Source organism: Cyprinus carpio, chromosome A1 (genome assembly GCF_018340385.1).
Source record: "Cyprinus carpio isolate SPL01 chromosome A1, ASM1834038v1, whole genome shotgun sequence".
Classification (NCBI taxonomy): Eukaryota; Metazoa; Chordata; class Actinopteri; order Cypriniformes; family Cyprinidae; genus Cyprinus; species Cyprinus carpio.
Genome location: NC_056572.1, coordinates 3248225 through 3272587, shown reverse-complemented (window position 1 = coordinate 3272587; position 24363 = coordinate 3248225). Strand labels below are relative to the sequence as shown.

At 39.6% G+C, this 24363-nt stretch overlaps 1 long non-coding RNA gene across 1 annotated transcript in view; it reads left to right on the top strand.

Annotated features, from left to right (window-relative positions):
- Positions 1-24363, top strand: part of LOC122146719 — a 28469-nt gene that overhangs the window by 720 nt on the left and 3386 nt on the right. The window contains exon 2 of the long non-coding RNA XR_006161239.1: positions 778-871. This is a non-coding gene — a long non-coding RNA (uncharacterized LOC122146719). The remainder of the gene's footprint in view (positions 1-777; positions 872-24363) is intronic.

Here is a 24363-nt window from a genome sequence, read left to right as displayed (position 1 = left end):
TATTATTAATGAAGGCCAGTAACACTGATAGCAATACTGCTACTGATGTCTCTATTAAATTAAGTTTAGCTATTAATTGTAGCCATTCATCTTTACAGTATAATTTAAAACCAAAACCATGCTTTGAAGAACATAACTTTTAATTTAAGTAAACTTAAAACATCACAATAACTATACATTTAAAATAGATGAATCTTTATTCAAGCTACAGAAGTTAATCATCGAACAGAGCAGTGAGTGATTTCTCTTTTTCTTTTGTTCTGTGATGTCCTTCAATGACAGACTGCAGCAGGCTTGACTTTTTTTTAAAGCAGCGCTGTCTTTTTAAATCCTGACATGGATCTGACACACATCCGGGTTCAACTACTTTTTAATGCATTTCAGACATACAGCACCAAAAAAAAAAAAAAAAGAAAGAAAATAAAGTCCTGTCCTGCTGATGCGCTTCACATTGGGTCTTTTTTGACCAAAATATCGACTGTCAGCCAGTGACGCCCTCTGGTGGCTGATGGCAGAATTCTGTGAGCAATCAAATGTGTTATAAGTTATTAGTAATATATGTTAAGTCAACAAGCCCCATAATAACAATTTTATGGACATAATCTTGGATTTATTTGGAGAAATTCCTATTAATATGTCTGATGATGGTGATAATGATTTTGTTTGCTCCGAGGACTCACAGAAAGCGAGTGGCAAGCTTAAGTTATCATACAATATGTTTCGAGTCAGAAAGCGGCTTCTATTTGTATAACTGTTTTTGTTTCGCCCGTGTTTCAGGCTAAAATGCAAAACACAAGTGCAGCAGGACAGCGAGGATTCATGGAAGAAATTGGTTTTATAATGAGGAGAACAAGAAGCTACTCTCTGACATGTAAGTGTCTGTGGTTTTGTCAGGTCATGTAGAGCCGTCGCAGTCATTATTAACACTCAGCAGGATTCTGCTACGATTTCACTTCACACAATCATATCTCAAACATAACTCGCTGTCCGTTTCAAGACTTTTTAAAGGGGTCATCGGATGCTACATACACTTTTACAAGCTGTTTGAACTGAAATGTGTGTTGGCAGTGTGTGTACACAACCACCCTATAATGATAAAAACCACCCAGTGTTTTTTTTAATGTACTAAAATCTTTACCCATTTCTCAAATCGAGCAGATCTAAGATTCCTATCTGTGTGACGTCACAAAAACAAGCCCCTTGCAAATCTTAATAATAAGCCTTTCCTAATAGCGTGCTAATTAGCAAGTTTCACGATGAATGTGGCTAAAGTAAACAGTCCCTCAGAGATGCTCGGAAGAACATAAATTAACATTTAACGGAAAATGCTACAAAACGGCTTGCCCTGAGAAGAGTTGTGTTTTACAGGGTAAAAAAGTGTTTTTTACACTACCATTGAGAAATTTTAACCAAACTATGTTACAGACTTTTCATTAAGACCCTAAAGAATCATATCAACTTGTGTAAAATAGGCTTTTAATGACCCCTTCAACACATTTACCCAAAGTTACAGCGCTTGCCTCTAGGGACTGAAATGTCATGCTCCCGAAGCAAGGATGCTAAATCTTTTGATCCATCGTGCAGGAAATTAAACGTTTCCCGAATGTCACGCGTTCTACACGGCGTCGACTGAAAAAACCACATGCAAACAAATGTTTTTCTGGAAGCAGTGGTGAATACAGATGCTGGACTCCAGACGCTCGCAGCAGCTAAACACACTGACACTTCTGTCTCGAGGGTTGCTCCCTGGAGGTTCTTCAGGGGTACGATCGGTGACAGTCGGTGCGCGCACGCGTGTTAATTACTGCTGATCTCGTCTGCTGGAGGTGTCGCGCTTCATTAGGCCGCCTTGGCCCTTTCCTTGCCAGGCCTCATTTGGCCCATCCTTTGCTGAGGGGTCTAACCCTGGCAGCCAGCGCGGCCCGGCCCTCCCTGCTTGATCTCTACCCCCGGCTCGCTCCTTCAGGAGGGCTCACTCTTTCACGCCCCCACCTTGCCTGCTGCCTGTCCTCCTAATCCCAGCTGAGCTCATTATGATGTAGCCTGGCTGCCTCCCTCTCTCTCTTTGAGCCTGAGCTGTCCAAGCTAATTACAGGCTAGCAGCCAACGCTCCCCGTTAAGGGCCTTCTGCCGCCGCGCTCTCGCGCTCACGCGCTGCTTGGAAGTGACCTGCGAGGAGCACGAGGGAGCTGCTCTCTTTCCCCAGCCACGCAGCACCTGTCCTTCGGGGTTTAGCCGTGATCCCTGTCATGCCCGATCCAGCGAGCACAGAGCAAACTTAGGCCGGCCTAACTCGTGCTTTCCGGAGCGGGAAGGAAAAAAAGCCCTACAATGTTGAGGTGGAAGGGGAGCATTGTCTTTGATCTCCACTTGCCCGAGACGAGTGTTACAGACGGTGTGATTGTGCAAGCACGGGGTTCTTCTTAACCTCACTTTATTCATTGTTTGCGCTGAGAGGAATGGGTCGGGATGTGCGAGCTGTAATTAGGCCGCTCTTGTTTATCAAGCTGTTATGTGGGACAGCGAGCTAAATTACGGATTGATGGGCCGACAATTAAGGACGGGATGGCAGGTTTGCCGTTTTAGCTACTGACCGTATTAGGATGATTGTGCTGGTGAAGGTTGCACTCATAAGCGTGCCGATGATCTGCTAATGCTTAATTACCTGATTGCGGCCTGTAGTTTCAGGCTGTTTTAATTGCCGGCGGAGACAGCGGTGGGCTGCTTCTGGCGTTTCTTGCTCACTCGTTTCCTTCAAGTGCTTTTCACAGTCAGGAGGTCTCCGGTCCTGCACCCTTTCCAGCAGATCTAGAGTCTTTTTTTAGGCATCTCTGTTATGTGGGTCAGTGACTTTACAGAGGAAAGGACAAATCTCTTAAAGTGTAGTTGAAAACATGTGGCGAGTTCTTATACATCTACTTTTAGTTTTGTGTTGGACACGTATGAAAAAGCATCATGTTCATTCATCTCAAAATAAGTAAAAAGCATTTTGTCTTTACCCATTGAAGTGCACAGACTATTTTTCTATATAAATTGTTAATATCCATTAAATAATATTAATCAATGTTCATTCGTTTTAGTACATTTTAGTCTAATAATGGCATCTAATTTTAGTCTTTGAAAATAGGGCTGTCACTAATGATTATTTTGGTAATCGAGTAATCTGTTGATTATTCTGACGATTAATCGAGTAATCGATATATATATATGTGTGTGTGTGTGTGTGTGTGTGTGTATTGTAGTGATAAAAATAGAAAATAGAACAATAGCCTTTAAAATGATTTCAAATACATATATAATAGCAATGAAGTAAGGGACAGTCAACGGCTTGCCGTGCATTAAATGATTTTAAATGCACGACACACTCATATTTATATATGCGAATAAATGAATATTTGCATTCATTCAGTGCTCAGCACCTCAGAGACTGGATTATAGAAGCATGTTCTTTGTAGATTTTTTGTGTTTATACATTTGTTATGCACTTAGTAAAATTCTAAACAAAAAATATACAAATATAATTTTAAGGTTTCCTTTAATTCTTTTAATGCTTTTTTTTTTGACATCCCCTAAAATAACTTCAATTCCGTCGTTGTATATGTTAATTGCGTTTTAGTGTATAAATTAGTGAATTAATTAAAAAAAAGAGCGTTACTTTGACACATTACCTGTATTTGATCAGGACTGCCTCCATACGTCTGTATATTTACGTGTGCATTTACTGTAGATAATCATTTTGATTGTTTTGCCTCGGGGACGTATGTGTCGACTGCTAATAGCAAATTAAAATCAGCAGGGAAACAGAGCAACCAATGAACGGCTGTGTTTAATAACAGGCGCAGACGACCCAGTCCCATTGTCAGGAGCAGCTCTGGATGGCTCTCTGGAGAGAACATTCAATTTCAATCGAGCAGTTCAGTCAATTGCTGGAGTGTTGGATGCTTTGAGATGCTACTGGATTCACTTTGGTATCATTTGCACGGTGCTCATTTGTAATCTCTCCCCCCTGCTCTTACAGCTTTTTTCATCTGCTCTTTCTTCCTCATTATGCATCTGCCTCTGCTCGGGATGTCCGCAGCTGTTAATTGTTGCTTAGGGTTTATGGGTAAAAAGAGCCAGGAATTATTTAGACCTCATAAACAGAATAAACAGCCCTTAGACAGTGATAGCTACACTCAAACGACATCAAAGTATAAATTACCCAGCCATTAAGCTGGAAAAAAAGCCTTCTTTGAGAGATGATTTGTTGCTGCTCGCCCTCTGCTGAGTGTGACCATTACAGACATGATCCCCGACTTTGACTTTAATGAAGTTTAATAAAGTTTACCCTTCTTGTGCCGCTGTTTTTTGCTTTTCATCTTGATTGCTACAAGGTATTAGGAGTAATGAGTGTCTTTTTTGCCCTGGGTCCCAGAAATGGAAGAACGTATAAAGGTCAGAAAGCTTGATGTCTGTTTTGTGAAAGACTAGCGCAACTTTTTGGCCCCTCCGTTAATTATTTGTTTGAGTAATGATGCCCGAAAAATATTGCAGCTCGCTATTCAACGATCGAATGTTTCGCTGTTAGAGATGTTAGTGAAATATCTCTTTTCTTACGCCGGAGCTCAATTATTCAGGATTTGAACATTCAGAAGGAGTGTCTTATCATTTTAGGAGTGCAAATTTTAGGATCTTCATCCTTGGTGGCAAAAATCGCTTTCAGTTCTCTGGATTACCTTGTCGCCGTGCAGTTTTAATAAACTGTTCTCATTCAGTCCACACCACAGCTATAACGATAACGACACTGAGGAACAGCTGATGAACGATTTTTTTAAAAACACTGACAGCCGATTAGAATCCACTGCTTTAAAGAGCTTGAGGATTTAAAGTGGCAGACGCACTTAGAATAAGTTGATTATATTAGTGTATTGTTTTGGTGTAAAGGGCTCTTTACTATGCATCTGAATCTGTTCACACAGGGTGGAAATTGTTTGCTGCAATATATATATATATATATATATATATATATATATATATATATAATAGATAGATAGATATAGATAGATTGATAGATTTTTTTAAAACAAAAATTATTTTAAATAAAAACAAATAATATATTCCCTCACAGTAATGCAAGTGATATCAGTGACCTCTAGTGCAGTGCTTTTCAAACTTTTTCATGCTAAGGGCCCCCAAAATGTAATGATCTCCTTGCGAGGGGACCATCCATCCATCTCTTGTCCTGTGTGGGGTCGTGGGGATGCTGGAGCCCGGTCCCAGCTTCTTTGGTAACACTCGAGATGGATGGCGGCGGTCCATTGCAAGGTTAACACACACACACTCACATGTTCACACACACACACACACACACACCGATGGGCAATTTATGGTCTCCGTTTCACCTATGCAGCATGTCTTTGGATTCCGAGGAAACCCTTTCCTAAAATATAAAAGCTACTACATATTTATGTATAAAGATTCATTAAAAATGTTTGAGAAAAACTGATCTTATATAAAAGCAGTATGTATTACAAAATATATATATGTGATATAATATGCTTCTTCCAAAACAAAATAATTGGCTTATATATTATCACTGTACTGAAACCAAAGCAAATATTGCATTAATCTATTGATTTGTATTAAACTGACAGCATATTGTTTTCCTCCTCACTATTAGAGTAATATTACATGTGTAAAGCTGAAGAGAAACATTGTAATTCTCATTCATTGCTTTCCCCAAATATCATTATAAACAGACTGTGAATGAAAGAAAGAAAGAAAGAAAGAAAGAAAGAAAATAAATAAATTTGTGACAGTAATTCTACATTCTGTTGATGACAGTCTTTGTGCCCTTGTGTCAGAAATCATCTTGTGTCAGAAATCATCTTTTACAGATATCTGTTTTTGTAATAAATGCATTTCTAAAAATATTGAGTTATTTCACAAAATATTTATAATTGTTGTGTCTGTTAAATTGTTTCTAAGAGAAACTTTGAATTGGAGTAAAACTGAAATATGGAACAATAATCAACAATATTTTTTTCAAGCAGGTAGATATATACTACAGAATATGCATATGACAGATAACACAGTGGCATGCGTATGGCACAGAAATACTCACAACACAAATATAGGTATTAATCTTTGACCAAGTTTACATTTGTGATAAGTTTACATTCATCTTAAGCTTAATCACAGTATTGCCATTTGCATTATAATGGCATTCAAATAATAGTTCACCCAAAAAACTTGGACTGGAGTGGTGTGAATGACTTGTGGGTTATTGTGATGTTTTTATCAGCTCGTGCTGACGACACCCAGGATCAGCTGGAATGTTATACTTCATATATATTTTTTAATTCATGTGCTCTCGTAATCTTTGTTCATCTAAATCATTGAAGAGAGCTGGCCGATAATAATCCCTCACTCGTGAGAATGCAGCAGTTAGCAAACAACAGCGATGCAATCATTCCCCGTACACGCTTTTCCCCCTTGTGAGAATCCGCTGCATGCAGATCGCAGTCGCAATTTTCATTTCATGCCAGGTTTTAAAATAGTTGCACTCTTCGAATGTTCTAAAGTTAAATTATTAAAAAAATATGTATAACTTATTTCTGATTGCTGGGTGCTGATTGGTCGGATTATTATTAGTAGTACTACCTTTAAAAAAACGTGCAAAAAAATTAGTACAAAACTTCTCTGTGCTAAACCAGTGTTTCATAAGTAATGATATAAGTTCTGAAATTTATGTGAAAATAAATAACACAATAATAATTTGCACCACAGTGAATCACAGAAAAACCTTAAAAATTAAAGTTTGTTGCATTGTGTGGGAATACGTTGTTAGTTATTGCTTAGAGGCCTGTGACAAAATCAAGGTAAAGATCACATGACGGAGCTTGTGCTCTATTCACAGAACATCCAATCACAGTGGTTTTAACTTTTTCTTCTCCTTCCGTCTCAACTTTTGATTTTTTATTATCCATCCAGCTCGGAAGCTCTAGAGAGGGTCTGCTAACCGTCCTATACTAATAAACATCTGTTATTCAAATGATGTACTCGCTCAGAGACGCGCTGGGACGAATTTGATGGAGCAGAGGTTCACGCCGTTCACAAAAAAAAAGCCTAAAAACAAAAACCTGTGCTGTTGACATGAAGAGAGAAGCTGCAGTAAATGTGTGTTTTGAGAGAGTGGCTGGTGAGCATCTCCACAGCTGGAATGATAATAAAACCGCTCAGATCTGCACAACAAACACAACAAAGATGATTTTAGATGCACAGGTTTTGTGTCAGAAATAGGTGAAATGTGATGATTAGAAGAGAGAGTTGATATTCATTTCTGTCTCAATTTGTTAGTGGATAATTTATTTGGAAAACATAAAATAATGAATATATATAATATATATATATATATATATATATATATATACAGTATGCAAAAATTCAAAATCACCCGCTGGCTCTGATGTCACTATAGTGGTTAAACGTGAGATATAATTCATTTTGGGTAAATCTCATGGGTCTTTGGTCTCATTAATCTATTATTTGTTCCAGAAATAGTTTCAGCTGAAAGCTAAATTTTATCAGTTATATTTTATGTACCTTTAATGCTGTATCTCAGAGCGCTGACTTTGCACTTTTGACTGAATTGCCTAGCAACTTTATGATAACTGTTGTTGTTGTTTATTCAATAAATAATATTTTATATAAATAATAGTAGTATATAGTATTTGGAAACAGTGTGTGTTCGTGATGGTGATTTTAGTGACATTATTCCTCCATTAGATGGCGACAAGTGACTGTTTTACGAGTCAGCAATAAAGACTTTTATATTGAAAGAGACTGAAACGAAAGTTATTTTACTCTTAATAACAGCTTGTTAGATGCAGTTAACAAATGCAGCGAACAGCGCTGTCATCGGAAAATCACCTTAACAGATGAAAGGACAGTACGACAAAGATATCGCTTTCCTTAGCAGACATTCAGACTGATGTATTATTGTGAAGATGAGCTGAAGAATGAATGCTGTAGTAGATGCACGTAATCACACTCGCTCAGTCCATCTCTGTCTCACTCTAATCTACTCTACATAATACAATGGCTTTTAATTAATACAATACGTTTTTAATGAAGCAACTCAATGTTCCTTCGTTACTAGATCTAAAGTGACGTTTTCGAATTAGTAACGGATCTTGAGCTCAGCTGTTAAACTGGCGAACTGAGATTTGAATATGTGGCGGAATGAACTAGTTCCTCACAAAAGAGTTTTTAAAGACACACCATTGTTGTTTTTCTTTTATATTTACACATGTGCCATCGAACTGTTGTATAAACACAATATTTCTCGAGTATGAGAGTCGATATTGGCTCTATAGTTCAGAATCCGGCCCTCATGCCTCTGGCCTAATCACAGCCGTGCTGATTATAGAGCCGGTATCGCTCTCATACTCGAGTGATATTGCTCATATATATATATATATAAACTAGGTCCCTTGTTGTGTTACAACTGGAGTATTACCCAGAGTTCTTTGCTAGAAGTTACTCTGCGATGGTTCTTGCAGCGCTGCTCTGGAACTGATGGGAGGGAGCTAGGTGTGTGTTTCAGGTGCGGGTGTCTCACCGGGACCTGCTCCGATCCTCAGCAGGCTTCTTTTGGGTCCTAATAATAACTTGAAAGTGCCTCTTTTTGCCCCTTTTAATTAGTCTCCAGAACGCATACAGCTAATTGGTGGTTCTTAATTGGGTTTAGATTCGCTGCTTGTCTGTCGACATCCCCCTGCACCCCACCCCAATCCCTCCCAGGCTAGGTGAATAGAAATCCTCACACCCCAGCCAGGGGTTTTATGTTTCTTGTCATTTAGCACTTTGATTTCTTGGCGAATTAAGAGCTATTTAATTAGCGGGGGTTTCTTTTTATATCTCCATCTCAGTAAGGGGAGAGATTTGGATGGTGTCATAGTTGAATCAGTTTAGAGGTAAAAGAGGACGTTTCAAAAGCAGTGGCTTAGCACACTTTGACAGAAAGAAACCGATTGCACACACACACAACAGGCTCAGTTGTTACATTATGGCATCCTTTGCATGCGTTTCATACTTGGATAGCATCTGGATGTTCTTTGTGATGGACTTGTACAGCTGTCATGCATCTCGTCTCCAGCACGAGCGAACAGAGAAATATATGTGAGAGTTTGCATTAACTGGAGCATTACTGCTGTCTTTACTAGCCCTTCAGTAAATTCTGTGGATAGGGATCGGTAGTAAAGAAAAAGTGAACAAAAGGTTTGGTATCACTCTCTTTGGGGAGAGAAATTAAGAAAACAACAAGTGAAATCCAATTAAACAATTTGATATTGTTAATAAAACTGGGTGAGAACTCTTTTAACACTCAGTGAAGCATGTGATTATTTGTTATGGTTCACAAGTGTGTGTGTGTGTGTGTGTGTGGTGTGTGTGTGTGAGAGAGAGAGAGAGAGAGCCGAAGAGAGAGAGAGAGAGAGAGAATCTGACTATTGACCAGTGTTATGTTATTTACTGCTATAGTATTTATTAATATTTTGAATTAGCCTTTAGTTTTAAATATTTAGTTTTCATTTTAATTTTAAGTTGTATTAATTTTGTTACACTTTTGTCCTTTTTATTTATTTTGGGTTTTTTATATTTATATTTAGATTTTTTTTTTTCAGCTTTGTAGTTTGAATAATTTTAGTACTTTATCTTTCACCTCAAAAAAAATTTGTAAATTATTTTCCTCATGTTGTTTGCAACCTGTGTGCCTTTCTTTCTTCTGTGGAACATTAAAAAAGGATGTTTTAGTAAATGTTTTCAGTGTTTTTTGTTCTTTCATACGATGTAAGTCAGTGGAAACTAAAGCGGCTCGTTAACAAAATTTTACAAAATTCTGAATTGTTTCTTTTGTGTTTTGCAGAAGAAAGAAAATGACCCAGGTTGAGTAAATAATGATGTAATAATAAGTAAATAAAACTTACTTTGTTTCAGTTAATTGGCATCATTTCAAATTTTTGTTTGAGTTCTAATCTAATAATTGTATTTTATTTCAGCTTTTTTTAATTAATAATTTATTTTTTTGTCAATCAACAAACACTATTGTTTCTAGTTGTAGTTGTCGGCCTGTCCCTGCTCCTGATATCTGAGATGATTTCACCTGGTTTAGTGTTTTCTCAGTGGCTCAGGGGTCATGGTGCTCTTCCACACACTTTCATCTTTCATCCGCTTCCTGTTCCAGTGAAATCACGAAATAAAATTATGACATGACCATTAACCCTTGAGAATTTGAGAGAGGTGGGTCCAGATGTGCTTTTCGGAAAATCCAATTTGCTGTATTCCCCAACTGATTTCAAACTCACATGGCTCTTTGCAGCCTCAGAAAGAGCTTGTACATTCCTATCCGTTTCAAACGCTCCAGCAGAGCGATCTCTAGTGTATAGACACCCTTCTTTGGGGAAAAATTGGCCAAATCTTGGTAGGGACATTTCTGAAAGTTGGCAGAAAAGTTGGTAGCATTCCTACCTAAACCAATGCCTGTGACGTGAGGAAGTGGTAGTTATTTTAAAGACCAGTTTTATTACCACACAGTGTTTGGCTATTCTGTATTTTTTTAGTTTGCATTGTGCCTGCTGCATACAGCCACACAGAACCCAGCACATATATTCTATTTATTTGAATGTTTTTCAGCTTTAGGGTTTGATGAAAAATAATGATAATAAAATGGGTATGAAAAAAATTAAATAATACTCTAAAACTATATTAAAGTATAAATATTATAAACTAAACTATAAATATTGTTAAAAACTAAATCCTCCAGATGGTGGCGGAAAGCAACAATTCTGCTGTGGGCTTTGATTGGAACTTTTGTGTTTGTGAAATTGAGCAGATCATAATAATAAATAAAAGCAGATAATAATAAAAAAAATATACATTTTTAATTAAAATTATATATTTTTTTCCATGTTATTGGGAATTGTTATTTGTTAAAATGTTTTTTAAATGTTATTTTTTCCATGTTATGTTAGCAGCACAGTATGACAGGTACGAGTGAGGTGAGTGTGTTGTGTGTGTGTTTGGTGTGTGTGTGTGTGTATTGTGTGTGAGAGAGAAGAGAGAGAGAGAGAGAGAGAGCATGCACAAAAAGTGAATAGGTGAATAGTTGTTTTTATTATTATTATTCTTCTTACTGTCCAAAGGTCAGCTCAGGAGAAAAAAAAAAAAAAAAAAAAACTGACTGTAAATATTTCACAACATTCTCATTCGACAAATAAGCATCCACATTCACCATGAAACTTTTATTAACCCGAGGGCGGCAGAAATGTCTGCTCTGCAAATGTGTTTATTTTCCCCATCTTTAAACAAGCATAGCAACAATGTTCCTGCCGTGAAGTCGAGAACACAGACTCCATCGTGCAGTACATGGAGAATCACCATCAGAGTTAATCTGTATTACTCTACAGTAACCTGTGCGATTGCTTCAGGTCAGAGGGTTTGATTTGTGGTTATGGGTCTATAAAAAAGCCTCTTTATGAGCTCAATCAGCTGAATGGAGCTTTGAAAAAGACGAGAAATGATGTGTCATTAATGATAATTGATTTGAACAGGGAAAGTGGCTGTCAGGGTGACAGTATGGGGTGTTATTCTTTCAGCAGCGAGCTTCTGTTCCAGGAGGAGGAGGAGCAGACCCCCCGCATCAAGACGGAGGCGGCAACAGACTTTTAAGAAGGTCTACCAGTCTAACACTGGCTGTCTGCTAGTTATAATTTCTTTATTTTATTTAATGGAATCAGCCTTTAGCTGAGTTAATGTGAAGGTCAGTTCCTTGCATCATGCGCAGAACCACATACTATTATTTGCAGACATAAAATGTAGAAGAAGTCAGAGGTAACAGTAACATTAGTTAATGCATAACTATCATAAACACTTGTGTCTTTCAAAATTCCGTTTTAATTCAAACTAAAGTGATAATTTGTCCTCCACAAGACAGATGTGTTATGTCACGTCTCCATGAATCTTTCAAATATTGAAACGATATAATTGTCAGTCATACACCAGGTGAATGACTGCATAAAAACCCATCAATCAAAACTGTGCATGCAAACACAAACTTAATGAGCATTTTATAATCTAGGCCATCTATGTACATTGTTAGTTCATAAAACTAGTTTAAATGTGTACAATTTAAAGTGTGGTATACCAGAGGTCAATTAGCATATGTATACTGTAGATTAGCATTAGCACAGATTAATAAATGGAAGTATAAACATGTTGTTAGTCCGTCAGGATTTACTGAATAAAAGCAGTCTGCTGTGTTAAAGTGGGGTGTTTCACCCAAAAATGAAAAATTCAAGTTGTTCCAAACCTCTGTGAGTATCTCTTTTCAGCTGTTAAACACAAAAGAAGATAATCTGACAGATGTTGGTATCCAAAACACAGCCACTGACTGTCAATAGTGTTTTGTTACAAGATTAGTAAATAATGACAGGATTTCTTCATTTTGGGTTTTGAACTAATGCTTTATGTCTGACGTCACACAAAAGCAAAGAAACGAAACAACTATGTTAGTATGGTGTGCCGTACATGCTACAGAAAAAATGGTGACCCTTTATCTCCCAAGCCTAATCAGATTGCCAGACAGTGATGTAGCTTTTATGAATCATTAAAATATTGGTGTTGGGATGCTGTGGAGCTTGAAGTATAGAAGTGTACACTGAGAGTTTTTGTGTGATATGAAGACACAGTGCTCATAAACTGCTGTTTTCCTATTCTTTACTGAACACAGAAAAAATATTTCTTATAAAAACATCACCACTTAACAAGCATAAACATTATAAAGTGTTAAGATGCCAATGAAACAACTAGTTTATTGATGCGAAAAATGGGGATACACCAAAATTTGGCACAGATTGTTTTGCAAAACGCATGAAAGTCCATGAATCCAAGAGCATTTACCGCGTGCTTGAGCACTACACCCCGAAAACACCACCTTTCCTTTAGAAATGAAAAAATACACACATGTCCTCTTGAGTTTTCCTAAGCCCTTTACAGGATAAAAAATGTGTGTATATTGGCCGAAAGTAAATCTATTACAACTATTCATGTAAATGTTGTCAGGCGCTTGGTAGTAACGCCACCTGAAGGAGGAACAAGTGCAATCCAAAAACTGTAAAAAATAAAAAAATTGTTTTAGTGATTTTAAAGTATAATTTAAAATGTTGGTTTTGGGCAAGAATTTTAATTCCAGTGCATAACTGTTGAAAACCAATGCAAGTAGGTTAAATGCAGAGCTCGGTGGTCTGAAACTGGATGGAGGTCATGCAAAATACAAAAACAAAAAACAACCTCTAATGTGCTAAAGTACAGCAGCAGTAAGAACCACCTGTCTTCCTGTGATATGGATCGCTGATTTAAGCCCTGAAACACCCTGAAGACTCATTTGGATGAAACTAAAACGACTCTGTTTGCATTTGCTGGCTCCGCTGGTGTTTTGACAGCGGGCGCCCGTCACTCATTTAACACACAAGCAAATCATTTGTCATTAGTATTTAGCCTGAGCAAATCAAGCTCACGCTCTATTCGAAAGCACTTGACTTCCCCTAAAGCAACATTTAGCTTGTTCTTGCTGGAGGGGGCTGCTGAGGACTGAGGGGGAGCGCGTTCTGAGCAGAGGAATGAAATGGTTTTGTGGAATAATTCGGAGCAGATGATGGCATTGTGAGTGGTGCCAGCAGCTGCCATATGGTCGTGTAATGGGGGCTGTCATCGCCTTTATTACCGAATTGACAAGCACCATGTTAAACTTAATAACCCACAGGGGCAGACTGCTGTTTTATGTGCTCTTGCAAACGCAATTAAAATGAAATAATTTTTTGATGGAGTTGTGGGAGGGGGGCGAGGGCGAGTGTAGTGGTTGTCAGCCAGCCGTAAAGGGGCCTAATGTGTGTTTGAAAGGTGGTGCGGCGTCGCGGTCGGAGCGCGGTGCGAGAGTGCTAAATTAAAAGGGCAGTGATTTTGCCTGGGGGCAAATACACCCCAGCAGGCATCCCTCCTCTCTTTCACACCCTCCACCAGGATTGGACCAAGCTGCCTTAAATGGGGGAGGGTCTTTTATTGTTAGCCATGGATGATTGAGTACAAATTTGGGGGGAATCACAGAGTGCTTGCTCGCCTGCCCCAGAACAGAGCCTCCCTCTCCGTAAAGGCCAAGGTTGAGATGTTTAAAGCGCAAATCACGAACGATGAGGTGATAATTAACTGTGCTCGTGCTCCCACAGAGAGAGAGCGTTTACAGTGTCGAAAGGGTCTCTCTGGAGAGCGAGATTCTTGCGCTTGGCGAGAAGAGCAACGGCGCTGGCGTGGGCTGGGGAGCCTGGGACAGAATCCTGCAGCACAGAGTTGGGCTTCTGAAGGAATGGAAGGAGGCGGGCAAAAAGAGGACTGCGCCAGAGAGGAAGCTTTGAGAGAAGGGCGAAGTAGGCCACGAGAAGCTGCTGGCCATGCCAGACACAAACTGTCAACGTCTCCTGCCAGGAATCGTGTGGCGTCACTTTGTGACAGAGCGAGATTCCATTTTTCCACTGATAGGTGCGTCTCAACAAGCTAAAGCCGGCTCTTCGGGGCTAAACCACAGGATCAGTCCGGAGTAGGCTTCCAGTGGGAGACTGTGTGCGGCTTGAACGTGCTGCAGTGCCATGGACCAGTCACCAAGGACGACTGGGAGGACATGAGCGCAGACAGGTTTCTTCCCCCTCTCTTTCACTACGCTTGGTCTCCATACTCTCGTGTCTCTCATCCCGCTTTTCCTCTCTCACACGTCCTCAGTATTTTTCTGGACTGTAGGGACGGCTACGCATATGCAAAAAACACAAGCAAACGGCTGATTGAATCCCAGCTTCGGTCTCTAGTTGGTATTCAAAAGAGAAAAAAAGAGGCAAGACGAGGGGGGCAGAAGAGGAAAAAAATCAGATCCTTTGAATTATCCTGGGAGGTCTTTGCGTATGAGCTTATTGACTGAAAATTTGCATGTAGAATTAGCCACCTATGAGCAGCCGATTTGAACAAGAGCCAGGCTCTTCGTGCGCGGATCCTGACCGGCGGCGGCAGCCGCTGTAAACGAATGCCCTCGCCATTTTGTCCCGACGTCATGTAGCCCCGAAATTGACAGTTTGGCAGGTTAATTTCATTTTGTGATTCCTATTGCGTATTCAATCCCTGACGGGGGAGGCGTCCCAGGCGATCCCTGGCCAATCGATCGAGTTGTTCCCGGACAGCTCGTGGTTCCCTTCTCTCCTCCTCGTCCTATACTTGCTTCTAATTGAGCAGGATAACATTTTGCACCGCTTCTGTCGTCCTCCTACCATATGTCCTCAAGCTGGTTTAAAACAACAAAAAACAATTGTTTTCCTGCAAAATCCTCAGTAATTATTTCATGGAAAGTTTTATGTTACCTTCTGCATCCAGGGGGTTATGGCATGACGGATGTAGGATGATTTCCAGTGAGACCAGTTCAATTTATTTCATCCAAATGTGCCACTCCTAACATGCTGTGAACCTTTCCAGATCTGGTCTCTCGTGTGAGAGGGTTTTGAGTTACACGCGGGTGTTTGAAGTTTTTCTGCTAATTAACACTCTCAATGCATGCGATGGAATAGTCTCCAGTTGTCTATCTTGGTGCAATAAGATACCATTATCCACACAAGAAGTCAGCAGTTCTATGACAGCCGGGAAAGTTGATGTTCTGCTAGCCCATCGAGCTCCAGAAAAACTAAGGTTGTTACACAAAAATGACTTTTAGTGCTTATGTAGTACTCCGTTATTTCAGAATTATGTTTTTTGCTAAAATGGAAATAGTGTGTTATTTCACTACATGTCAGTATGTTGAGTATACAGTCAACAGATTCACTAGTGACAAGGTTGTGTCATTTCTCGCACCCAATTGCATCAAACAGCAATAATGCCATTACAAGACACTTGATTTTTGTTGCCCTAGTTATATATGTACTTACTAGTACAGTGTGTTAACCATAACCCTATAGTAAAATTACATGTTGTTAGTTAATATTGCTAACATGTGTGTGTGTGTGTGTGTGTGTGTGTGTGTGTGTGTGTGTGTGAGTGTGTGTGTGCGTGCGTGCGCGTGTGTGTGTGTGTGATACATGATTGTTTGTTTGTTGGACTCTGAATGCTGCATTATTAATGTGGTGGTGAGAGGGCAGTGGGTTGAGTGCCCCTCTCGCTGCCCCCTGCTGCCCTGCAGTGTGATCACATGCTTTAATTGGCCAGAGCTGCAGTGTCCAGATTTGATTCTCTTGTCTGATTAGCTGATGAAAATCACAGTAGTGTAGTGAACATGACTGTGTGTGTAGTCCATGTTCATTTCAGATTTTTGTCTTTTCCCCCCTCTTTGGCTTGTGTAAGAATGTTTTTCTGTAAGAGAACTTTACATCAACAGACCGACTTCTGAATTCTGTAGAGTGAAGAAAACACCAGGAGAGGAAGCAGACACTCCTGCTCAGCTCACCTCAAACAGTCCTCAAACAGTCTGTTAAAGCAGTTCACACATTATCTGCTTCAGGACTGACAGTAGATCGACTTCTTGTGTTTTTGTAATTAATCATAATAACTTGCACCTGGCCATTATTTTGTAATCCTGACCATATAAATATAAATTGAATCTCCAAATTGATGTGGAAAAAAAAGACTTCAACACAACAAAACAACAACATAGACATATATTTATTTGTTTAATATGTAAATATGAAATGAAGGCCACTATATGTAAAATCTACAGAGTGCAGTTCAGCCACAAATAAGCAAAGTATAATTGAAAGCCAGGCCTAAATTGCAAATGATCAGATTGTTTTTATTTATCATTTATTAACAATTACAGAACTTTAAAAATATGGTAACAGCTTTAAGTAATTTAATTAAAATATCTGAAGATACTATAACGTTAACTAAAGGATATGCAGGATAATAGAATAACTACTTTAGGAATAATAAAAATAACTAAATAAATAAAAAATAAAAAAACAGATGGTCATTCATTTCATTAATTACTTGTAATGGGTTAAACAGGAACTATCACTAAATATAAAATGTTATTTTTCCCAGCACTAGTACTGACGGAAAGATTAGTTGTCTAGATGTCTCATAATGTTTGGGTGGTGTTTTTGGGGTGACTCTGGATGTATGGGCCTGAGAAAGTGCAGCAGATAAACAGAGAGGAGGCAGTGAGGTACATGTTGATCTTACCGTGGTAAAACCCTGCAGGCCTGGCTCACACCATCAGCTGGAGTTCAGGGGGTTTAACAGCAGCTCTGCGCCTGTGGATGTGAATATTCATGAGTTCACCTCGCTGTGTGCTCTGCCTGTTATTCTAGATTGAAGTATTAGAGTAAAACACTCCTCCAGATGTTCTGTGGGGGAAATAAGAGAGAGCAATTTTGTCCACAAAAAAAAAACCCTAACACCTAAATAAATGGGAAGTACTTTTGACATGTTAAATATAAATCATTCACTTGAGATATCAGTAGTCTAGTAAAAGCTAGTTTAGTCTACGTTAGGATGATCAACCATGTTGAGCTGAATGCGTCTCATGGACACTTTAGTTACAGAATAACGTCATAAATGTGTAGAGATGCCCTCTGCAAATATAGTGTTTCTTCGTTTAGATTTTGTCATTCTGATGATTGTCAGTGTTATTATATCTGTTGTCCAAACAGAACCAGTGCATGGAGTGTTAAGCATCTTTATCTGGAGTGTTAAAACAGTAGTTTGGAAACCAAGGAAATCTTCTACAGCTCTGGGACTCTTCAACTCACTTTTTTTTGCATCTGAAGCATTCCAGATTCTTATTCTGTGCAGCGGTGCTGTGTATTCGTCCCTGACGCTGTCCCACAGGTCTCTCCAGTTGTCATTTTATTATTATGAGAGAGTCATTGAATAATTGACTCAACCGGTTTGTTAAAATACAATGATTCAGAAACGAAAAAACAACTAGTTACTCAGTGACATGCAATGGTTGATTCTGCTGTTTTGTTATTTTTTGTTTTTTACTCTTGCTCCAACAGAGCTCTGTCTCCACTGCACCAGTTTTGCAAAATGTCTATAGAATAGAAAATAGAAAAAAGACTAAAAAAGAGCAGTATGATAACATATTATATTCTATAACATATAATCATGGACTTACAGTGCAAAGCATAGAAAAAGAAGAGAAAAATGAAAGGAAAAAACAACTTCAAACAACAGAAAATTCATTCATATTCATTCTCTGTAGGTCAACACCGGTTGGCAGATAAAAATGGAAAATATTTGACTATAGCCTTTTGTCAGATAATAAGCAGATCAGTGATCCGCAGGTTACATTGTTACACTGTGTGTGTCATCAGAACGTCACAGACTTTGTTCAAATACACAGATTCATTCAGAAATGAAAAACCACAACTGTGTGTTGCTCTCTTTCACACAACAGTTGATTCTGCTTTAACTTTTTGTTAGAACATATTTTACTGGTACACTGTCGGCAAAAAATGACCAAGTAATGCAATATTGTGTATAAAATGTGAGTTACTCGAGCTGCCGCATAAAGGCGAAACCACACTCGCAATCTGAATGTCATTATAACAGTATGCATAATAATAATCTCACAAAATGTGTCTTGTGTAATTGTAGCAGAAATTGCATCAGTGTTGAACAGTTCTACTATCAGTTCCTCAGTAAGATAAAGCACATTATTTTTATTCATTTGCAAATTCTCTCTTGTCTCTCTGTGTGTGTGTGTGTGTGTGTGTGTGTGTTTTTTTATTTTTTACAGCATGTGTGTTTGGTCAGTATTAGCGTTCGTGTCGGGTGTCACACTGCTCTCATCTCACATTGATCCCTGTGCCCTTTGTGCTCCGCTATCGATCCTTTATTTTGCTCATTTTAATGTCTCTCTCTCTCTCTCTCTCTCTCTCTCTCTCTCTCTCTCTCTCTCTCTCTCTCTCTCATTATATTGTCTAGGCAGAAAAGACAAAGCTCCTGTGATAAATGGCCAAGTTCAGTTAAAGGCAGAAGCAGAGTAGTGCTGCTGTAGTGGAGCTGAAGTGTCACGGCGCTCGTGTAGTGATCACACACACACACACACACACACACGGATGTCATATGCAGTATTAGCAGAGAATGGATGTCTTATTGCAGACTGTGTGATGCTTATATTAGATGAGTTGAATGGCTTCTCACTTCCCTACGTGTGCTGCGGCTGGTGGTTTGTTTTGTAGCAGCACCTGGTAGTACATCTGCTCCAGCGTGTGTGTGTGTGTGTGTGTGTGTCTGTGTGTGTGGTGTGTGTTAGGTAGGGGTGCCGATTTCTCTCTAGAGGTGGAACACGTGCTCAACAGTGGTGACGCTTTCATCAGTCAGTCACACTGTATTTGCTGTGGAGCTTCCCGCTGCGTTTCTACTTTCCCTCGCTTCTCACTCCTTCCTTTCTTAAATGAAGAATTAACATGCTTTTATTTTATGGAGCGCATGGTGCATGCAGGTGACAGAAGTGCTGCTCTGTGAATCTGAGCTCCTGACAGAGGAGATGCACTTGACGAGGTTGACATTGTTCAGGTCAGCTTTCTGCTGAAGAAGGCTGTATCACACCTCACAGGCGTTCCAGATTAATCCACGGCGCTGGGGATTAATCCGCAGTGTGCCAGAAAGCTCTCCCTATCAGCCCGTTTGACAGGCAGCGCCTGTAATATCGCGTAATTTGCAGGTGTAGTCGTGTGCCGTCTTTTAGGAAGGGTGAGTTACCTCAGGATTGGAACTTCTCTTCTGACGAGGCTTTCCAGGGCTGTGGCCTTCAAGCCAAACTAACCTCCCGCATCTCGTCCGAGTTGCCGGGAGAGAGGCGAGTGTGACTGGATTCTAACAAACGACAGGTTTAATTTACCTGCTCCAGGTGACTGACTGGTGGTAAATCAGTGATCTGTGGAAGCCGTCTGCTCAACCGCTCAAACAAAGGCTTCTCGGGCCCCACGCTCAGTTTGAGAGAAAGACTGCTGCATTTCACTAAAGTGCGTTTCCAGGACTCTCATGTGTTAACTTATTATAGATATGAATTAAATATGTGTAGCACAATGATTATTTTATATTATACTAATTTTATATTATTTATCATTCTGACATCCCTGGTTTAAAGATTAATAAATAATAACTTACGTTTTTATTCTAAATGCTTATACAGCTTACTTCATGATCTTCAGTTTTCATAATTTTTTACTTTAGTACAGTGACAATATAAATGATCTGAAATGACATAATATTTTTTAAAAAAAATTTGTCTTTATAATATCACACTTCTCATTTTTCACAATATATATATATATAATTAGATTTAAAAAAATGTATATTTTTATATTTACACGTTTGGTGAAATGTATACCTTTATATTTTAGGAAGTGAGTCTCTCTTGAGGTCCTTGGCATCAAGGCGTTTAAAATCCTGTGCTGTATAAGACTGCTTAAGGAGGGCCAGAGGATGCGTCTGGATGTGGACAGAAAGCCACATGATCCTCCAGCGTAGGGTCATTTATAAACCCTCAGATTACTGGAAACACCATCAGTGCCTCTCTGTGTGCTGCCGGCGTGTCTTTCATTAGCACAAACCTAAACAGAGAGTGAGAGAGATAGAAAATGCTCTAATCAAAGGACAGAAACCAGATATCAGCAGTCGCATGAATGGTGTTTGAGATGTTCCACAAGTGGGTTAGTGTTTGTTGGGTGTGTGTGTGTGTGTGTGTGGTGTGGTGTTGGTGCGTGCGGTGCGTGCGTGCGTGCGTGCCGTGTGTGTGTGTGTGTATGAGTGGTGTGTGTGTGTGGGGGGGGGGTGTCAGTACCATCGCTCCTGAGTACACAGTTTACGTAGGGCACCAACTCCAGGAGGGTACCATCCATTTGATCCAAAAAAAAAGACAATTAACAGGCCATTCCCAATCCACGCGCGGACCGCTCCACCCTCACGTTTGCTGCTGAGCAAAGATCCTTAATTGATGGATGGACAACTATGCCCATGAAAAGACATCAGCAATCCTGCAGAGAGAGGAAAAAAAAATAAAAAAGTTGAAAACGAAGCCCGTGCATCATTTTCAGGCACATTCATAATTCTGTGAAACTTCTTTGGCTGGTCACTCTAATAAAAACCACCAACGCATCTAATATTCTCTCTGAGTTCCATGTTCCCTTATGAAAATTAGTCATGGTTTTAACATGAAAAAAAAAACAAAAATCATAATTCTTGTAGCCATGGTAACCGCAAATTAACCATGGTTTTGTTATTTCAAATAATAATTTACAAAGTATTACAAAGTATTAAGATTTTTGTGTAAAATGCATTATATGAAAAAAAGGGAATAATGAGGTGAATAACACTGTTAAAATACATAATGTAGGCTAATACAAAATAAACAATTAAATTAAATGTTATTACAAATGTCTGCAAAGGGAACCAAAGGCCTGGTGATTGCTGCTGCTACACTTACAGGACAGTCTAATCCTTGTTTAGGCTACTGGCCAAACATTTAATTCAAATATTCATTTAATCTTTATTTTTGGCCTGCTTTGTGCTATAGATGACACAGCCCCTGTAACTTCTTCAACAAAAAACATGTGGAGATCACAACCCTTACAAAAATAAACCATGGTTTTATCGTAGTAAAACTGCTTAATTTTCTTTTGCGTGATTTCTGAATGCTTGAGACTATAAAATCAGTCAGACAACTGTATTAATAAAGTCATAGCCATAGGTAACTATAGAGATACAATTGTAATTTGTAAATAATACAATTTATTTATTTATTACATTTATATTTTATTAAAATGGGGGCACAACCTATAGTAGTTTTTTTTTTCTTTCTTTACTTCCATAATATTTGAGGAAGGGGGGCACAACAATTTACCAATCTTGCTTAGCGGCAGTCATTGGCAGCAGATGGACTTGGTGTGTGTTGTGTGTGTGTTGTGTGTGTGGTGTTGTGATAGTGTGTGGTGGGTGTGGGCGGTTTGCTGTGTGTGTGTCTGTGGTGCCGTGTTGTGTACCCCAACAAACCATCGTGTGTCTTTCAGAGTGGAAGAACAGAGTTCCACATGATGCATTCCCTTGTCGTCCGATTTGGTTTGCAGTTAGTTAGAAATGATTACGTATTTGGTCCACCGAGGCCCCCCCTGATGAATTGCATATGACTGTTGTCATAAACTATCGCGGCGACATTCTCCGAACAGCACTCTTGTTGTGTATTGACTTAGTTGTCTTCAGTTACGTGTGTGTATGCTTGTGATGTTTCTTTAGGGCGCGAGGCACTTGGCCCTAGCTGCTCAGCTTTTCAGAGATACACAGTGTGGGCGAGGAAACTCACACGATTGCAACATGCACGTGTTTTAAAATGGCCCCCTCTATGGGTTAAGACCTCAAACAGATTTGATATTGGGCATGATTGGTCTCCATTGTAATGTCATCTTGCCTTAATGCCGATAAAGCAGCGTTTGTGGCAGCAGTTGCTGGTGTTGGTGTTGAGCTATATAAAATGATCCTTAATTCTTAACAAGTAACCCAAGAAAACTAGTTTGGTCAGTTGTTGTGCCTTGTCGTGGTGGTTGGGAGGTATAGTTGATATTTATGGTGTATCCTACCTGGTGACTGTTGGTCATTGGATTTTTGGGGGTTGGGTGGTAGAGTTGTGGTGAGTAGTGTGTGGTTGGGGGTCGGGGATTGGTGTAGGTTGGGGTAGTGGCTTGGAGCTAGTTGGGTTTTGGCGCACCCTACGTGATTTGGTATTGCAACGAGGCCTCTTTTTCCCACTGCAGGTCCCTATCCGTTGGGGGTGCTCTTGTTTATTAAACCGGACCAATTTGGTTGTGGGGGTCTGTGCTGACCACCCCCAGGGTTGTTAGTGTTTTTGTGGGGGTTTTCCTGGCTGTGGCTCCTGTCGGGTGTGGGTCGGTTGGTTGTGTAATCTTATGTATTAACTTTGTTAGTATTGTTACTTGTGTCGCGGACGCGGGTCAATGTGTGGACTGTGGTTTAGTAGGCTTGTGGGTGTGTGAACAAATTATGTTTGGGGGGATCGCCAGGTGTATCTAGTATGTTTGGTATTTTGCAACAATGTCAAACGTGTTGGGTTTAACTGGTGCTGAGCTGTGGTATTGTTGAAAAAATAATGCGAGTGGCATGCGTGAGTTGAGAGCATTAGTGTTGAGGTGGGGGGGGGTGGAGTGTTGTTGTGTTGGGTTGTGTTTGGGATGGTTTGCTGTATTAGGGGGTGTTGTCTGTTGGGTAGTTGGGGTTGTGGTGTCGGTGGGGGGGTTGTTGGGTTTTGGGTGGTGGGATGTGTGGTGCCGGTGTTTTTGGTTTGGGTGGGGGTGGTTGTTGGTGTTGGGTTTGGTTGGTGTTGTGGGTGTTTTTGTTTTTTTTTTTTTTTTAACAAAAGTTATATAAATGTTTTTTTGTTTTGGGTGTGTTTGTGGTCGGGGTTGTTGTCTGTGGGGTGGGTTGTTGGTTTTGTGTGTGTGGTGTTTGTGTTGTTGTGTGTTGATGTTTGTTTGGTTGGTGGTGGGGGGGGGTTATGGTGGTTGGTGTTGGGTGTTGGGTGGGTGTGTGTTTTTTGGTGTTTTGGTGGTGTGTTGGGTATTTTGGTGTTATTAACGTTGGTTTATTTACGCGTTAATCGGCATCAGTGTGTTGTCAAAAAACTGGATTTTGCCAATAAAATAATGTTTAAAAAGCCTGTTTAAAGGAAAAAGGGTTGTGATCACGAGGACTTGTTAATATCAAAATTATTAACAAATGGTCATTTTTACACAGAGGCTATATATACTATCAGGGGTTGACGGGTGCTACCCTGGTACTGTAAACACTCGGGTGTATGGGCTCTGAAAGAACAAGAGAGAGTGACCGCTCTGAGTCGACCTCGTGTTATGTGGTAGTTATGTGAATCGAGACTGTCTATATCAGGTTTTTCAGCAGTTTCCAATCGAGAAACACACAACCATGGAAGCTTAGCTAATCCAAAGGTTGTTCAGGGCTGCTTGATGATTACAGTACAGGTGTGGAAGCAGGGTTGGCGCTGAAGTTCTGCAGGGCCAGTTAGCTCTCCAGGAGGAAGCGAGTTTGGAGAACCCTGCTCTATATGTTCATAAATGAAGCGTGTGGAGACTGCTGCTGGATCTGATGGCCAGAACAAACCAAACAAAACAGCTCAAACTGCAAAACAAAAGTTCCAACCCCCGCGTTGAAATATAAAAGTTTGAGTTTCTCCATTTTGAAGTATGTTTTCACCTTCCCCTTAATTTTTTCTCTGTCCTTTTTCTACTTTTTTATGCCTTTGAAGTTTTTGGTCTATAATATCAGCAA